We start from the raw sequence: 5,567 nt of genomic DNA on the forward strand, positions 1-5,567 counted from the left end.
ATAAAATCTTAGTTTGGGTACAGTGTTGCATGACCGAGAAATTGTCATTTAAAGTGCGACAGCGCTGAAAGCTGAAAATTGGCCTGGGCAAGAAGGGGCTAAAAGTGCCCATTCGGCAAAGGGTTAAGAAATTAAAATTTTTTGTAATCTTGTTTTGCAGCCTATTGCACCTTGTTGGTTAAAGGAGAAGTATAGTCAAAGCTTTTTGGCTATTCTCCTCCTATGGATCACAGGAGTACAGTTAATTCTGCACTCCTGTGACCTGTTTTCAGCTGATAGTGGGCTAAAGCTCGCTGTCAGCTGACGTCACAGAGCTGGTCCAGGCTCTAAAAAGATCCCGACCATATGTTCAGGATCCACCCAAGAAGCCTGGACTGGCAGCTGGCTCAACCTCTTAGTGACCTTTAGAAAGCCTAAGGCAGCCCCTCCACAGCCCAACACTCCAATGAGCGCTGGGAGGACAGAGCAGGGAGCCGAAGACTGGCGTCACGGCTCTCTGCTCAGATCGGAGGGGGGAGAACTGAGCGATCGCGGTCTTTGTTCACTCAGTTCTCAGTCTAGAGGTGGCAGGGGACAGATGCAGCATCGGATCAATGCTGCATCCACCTAGGTGAGTATAATTTTTTTTTCTCTCTTCCTGAAGCCTATACTCACTCATGTTGACCAATACTTAGTAGTATTGGTCAAATTGAGTGAGTAAAAGCCAAAATTCTTTCAAACTGGCATTTTAGTTATAGGCGTATGCAGACAGTTCAGATCGTCCAATAGTGGCTTCTATCTCATACTCCAACTGCAAGGTTTTCCTGTGCCCTTAAAGTAGAACTCCAGCCACAGACATTTATACAAATGACGGAAAAAGGTTACCTCTTGTGTGTTAATTACTCAGCTCTCCTGTTTAGTGCATCATTTTATTCATTTGTAAGCACCAGATAATACAGCTAGCACTGTAATTCCTGGTGCTGTGGCTCTCATACAGTAAATGTATCCTTTGTATCATCCCTTTCCACCTCTATAAACAGAATATAAGGTATTCTTTGACTGGACAAGGGAAGTGGAAAGGGTAAGTAAACAATGTGTTACATACATGTTTGATATTTACTGTATGAGAGTCAAAGCTCCCTAAGCCACTGCACAGGCTGTATTATCTGGTGATTATAAATAAATTAATTGTATACTAAACACTACACTAAACAGTTCTGAGCGGAGTAATTATCACAATTCACAAGAGGTCACATAATTCCCCTTGCAAATTTGTTTAGATGTCTGTGGCTAGAGTTCTGCTTTAATTTAACTGCTTCCTGCCCACATTATAATTAAATGGTGAATGGGTTGGAGCACTCTCGTGCAAATTAAATGCCGCGCGAGGTCGCTTATGACCGAGTCTTGGCCAGAGTCACAGCGTTCCTCCTGGCCGACAGCCCTCCCATTTTGATGGAGAGGAGGTTTTGTCTGGAGTGGTGCCTGTCTGGTTCCTGGTATGGAAAGTAACTGTTCCCCCGCTCCTGGAGGGTTTTGGGGTGGATGTGGGTACCTCCATTTGACGCTCAGACCCCAGGGTTCCCCTCCTTCCCGATAGGCCCCCCATCGGTCTGGTGGTCCCCGTGGGCCATCTCAATCCCCCCTCACGCTGTGGCTGTGGGGTGGCCTGGTTCACCTCCTGGGGTAAGGGTAAGGTGCTCTGCTACCGGTAGGTTGTGTGTTTGATCCCTGTGCCTTAAGTGGTAGGTGTGGCCAACATCCCAAAGAATAGTTTAAAGCAATTTTTGGTGCCTCAGGCCAAAGAGGGCGGGACTTTAAGGGCCAGTCAGGTAGTAGAACACGTAGTAAAATAAATGTTACAATTTATTGTGAAAATATTGACAAGATAATATGTACAAAAAATAATAATTAAATCATGATTTGTGCCAATGGGTTATAGACCCATGTGAGAGAGTGAAAGTAAAATAAAGGAGTGACAAGGTGAATGGTGACTTAGAGCTCTGTCTATTCTTGCTCATGCATATGAGCTTATGTAGAGAGAGTATCTCAAGTACTTCCGATGCGTTTCGGCATTATTAGTAGTATATTGCCTTTATCAAGGAAGAGGGGGAGTCACCATGTCTGAAAGATATAGTTGATACATGTCAAAGAATTGCACTACTAGGGTGATAGAACATTATTTGTAATTGATGTAATGAGGTAAGTATACACATACATGTGACTAGGTAGTCAGATCCCGGACCTTTGTATTTTCTGCTCTCCCAAAACTAATCACACAGGATTTTGGAGGATTTGCTATCTGAAATGTGAGATGATAAAGAGTGGTGGTAAAATGAAATTTGTCTGATGTAATATAGGGAGGTAATTTTCCACAGACTTACATAGAGTATGAATACTGTCGTATGTGGGAGGAACCTTGCTTGGTTTGCCTGAAATGTGATAATGACACATTGTATCAAGAAATAGGTAAGTATGAGTGATTGACTTTTATGCGCCAAGGAAACAACCAGGGCTTGTAACTTACAGTTGTAATTGTTCCGGCAGGGGAAGCCCCAGTCTGAGGTTCCAGTTTTCCCAGCAAAAAATAGGTCTGTGGAGAGGGTATTCCTTCTTAGTACAGCCTGCATTGTAATAATGATGGCACATTTGTACTGGAGTGATGCATGATTTTGCTTTAACCACTTTACGACTGCTCACAGTAATATTACTGCGGCAGAGTGGCTCGTTATCGTCTGACGACGTAGTACTACGTCGTCAGACACTCCCCCTTCTGGGCGGCGCTTGCGCGCCGCCGGAGGCTCGCTCCCGCTGTTTTCATTCACAGCGGGAGTCGGGCCAGGGGAGGAGCAGCGGCGATCGCCGCTGCTCTTACCCGATCGTCGGGGATCGAGTCTGGAGATCCGCCCGCTGTGTGTAAACACAGCGGGCGGATCTCCATAGTGACAGGGAGTGACAGATCGGACTGTTCAGCATAGCTGGACATCCGATCTGTCCATGACTCACTCAGTCACCTCCCCCCCCACACGTCAGTAAGCACCAGGCATACATTAACCCCTCCCTCTCCAATAAAATTAACCCCTTCCCTGCCAGTGTCATTTTTACAGTAACAGTGCATATATATAGCACTGATTACTGCAGTAATGTCACTGGTACCCCCAAAAGTGTCAAAAATGTCAGTCAAGGGTCCGATCTGTCCACCGCAATGTCGCAGTCCCGCAAAAAAAATCGCAGATCGCCGCCATTACGCGTTAAAAAAAAAAACACCAAAAATGACAGAAATCTTTCCCTTTGTTAGTAAACGCAATAACTTTTGCGCAAACCAATCAAAATATGCTTATTGCGATTTTTTTTACCAAACATAGGTAACAGAAAACAAATTGGCCAAAAATTTTTTAAAAAATTGGTTTTTACATCTTTTTTGGGGGGAATTTCATATAAAAAAATGTTAAAAATATTGTTATTTTTTCAAAATAAACTCTCTTTTTTTGTTTATAGCGCAAAAAGTAAAAATCGCACAGGTGATCAAATACCGTCAAAAGAAAGCTCTGTTTGTGGGAAAAAAAGGACGTAAATTTCGTTTGGGTACGGCGTCGCACGACGCAATTGTCAGTTGAAGTCGCACAGCGCCGAATCGCAAAAAGTGGCCTGGACGGAAGACAGCAAAATCCTCCGGTGGTAAAGTGGTTAATGAAGCACTGTGTGAGAATATAATCACTTACAATTGTAGGTGTACCGAAGTATGCCACCAGGGGGAGCTCCGGTCAGTAGTTCCGGTGGGTCCCTGGTGAATGAAGATGTGCAAGTGAGCCTGAGGTGGAGGCATTTTAACACTTGAAGAAGTACATCCGACAATGCATAATATAGCATTGTCGGATGGGTGACTTACGATTGGTTGCAGGAGAGAGGAGATGTCCGGGGATAGCGCGTCCTGGGCGTCTGTCACGTTCCCTCTGCTGGAGGGAAGTGGCGCCCTATTGAAAATCCCCGGCTATTTAAACCCACCTGCGCATGCGCATAGCGCATCGAGACGTCACAACGCCGATCCGGCTCCCGGGTCGGCGTGTCGGCATGATGCGCGCGCAGATGGATTGCACGCGCACCTAGCCAGTGACGTGGTGGGGAAAGAACGATGTTCCGTAGCCGCAGACACAGGAGTTAGATAGAGATACTACTCCCCGCTCGGGAGTATTAACGGAGGATACGATCCCCCGAATTCTCTATCGTTCCCCAGAGGGTTGATCCTCTGGGGTTATCTGTGCCTGGTGGGTTTGGGAGAGACAAAAAAGATTCCGGCTCTGGGATACAAAGACTGAATTGAGTCACAATGCAAAGAGCATGCAATAAACAATAATGCATTTGAAGGAAAATAACGAATGATTATAATAACAACTAGAAAAAAAAGTTTGTCGAGACAAACTTTAAGTTGGCTTGAGAAAGCCTGACCAGAAAGTTTGAAAAGTTTAGAAAGTTTAGAAAGTTTGAAAAGTTTAAAAATGTGAAAAGTTTTAAAAGATTTAAAAGTTTAAGAAGTTTAAAACATATTGCTAGCATTACAAGCAAGTGACTACCATCATTAGTATGGTAAAAAGATTAAAAAGATTTAAAAAGTTAATTTTGTGAAAAGTTAATTTTTAATTTTGTTAAGTTTAGAAAGTTTAATTTTAGAAAGTTTAATTTTGTTTAATTTTAAAAGATTAATTTTGTTTAATTTTAAAAGATTTTGTGTAATTTTAATTTTTTAAAATTAAATTTTAATTTTTAATTAAATTTAAATTTTATTTTAATTTAAATTTTTAATTTAAATTTAAATTTTAATTTTTTAAAATTAAATTAAATTAAATTTAAAATTAAGATTTCATTTTAAAATTTAAGATTTTGTTTAATTTAATTTTGTTTAATTTTAATTTACATTTTTTAAAATTAAACTTTAATTTTTAATTAAATTTTATTTTAATTTAAATTTTTAATTAAATTTCAATTTTTTTCATTTTTTTTTCAATTTTTTTACCCATTTTTCTTTTTCAATTTTTTTTTTCAATTTTTTTTTCAATTTTTTTTTCAATTTTTTTTCAATTTTTTTCAATTTTTTTTTTCAATTTTTTTCAATTTTTTTTTTTTTCAATTTTCTTTTTTTTTTTCTTTTTTTTCAATTTTTTTCAATTTTTTTAAGTTTTTTTTGAGGTTTGAAGATAGATAGATAGATAGATAGATAGATAGATAGATAGATAGATAGATAGATAGATAGATAGATAGATAGATAGATAGATAGATAGACAGATTATCTCTCATTATATTATCGGATGTTACATTGCTATCTCTCATTATATTATTTGATGTTACATTGTTATCTCTCAGTATATTATGGGATGTTACATTGTTATCTCTCAGTATATTATCGGATATTACATTGTTATCTCTCAGTATATTATCGGATGTTACATTGTTATCTCTCATTATATTATAGGATGTTACATTGTTATCTCTCATTATATTATAGGATGTTACATTGTTTTCTCTCAGTATATTATCAGATGTTACATTGTTATCTCTCAGTATGTTATGGGATGTTACATTGTTATCTCTCAGTA

The sequence above is a fragment of the Pelophylax lessonae genome (assembly GCF_965119305.1).
Source record: "Pelophylax lessonae genome assembly, chromosome: 7".
Taxonomy (NCBI): domain Eukaryota; kingdom Metazoa; phylum Chordata; class Amphibia; order Anura; family Ranidae; genus Pelophylax; species Pelophylax lessonae.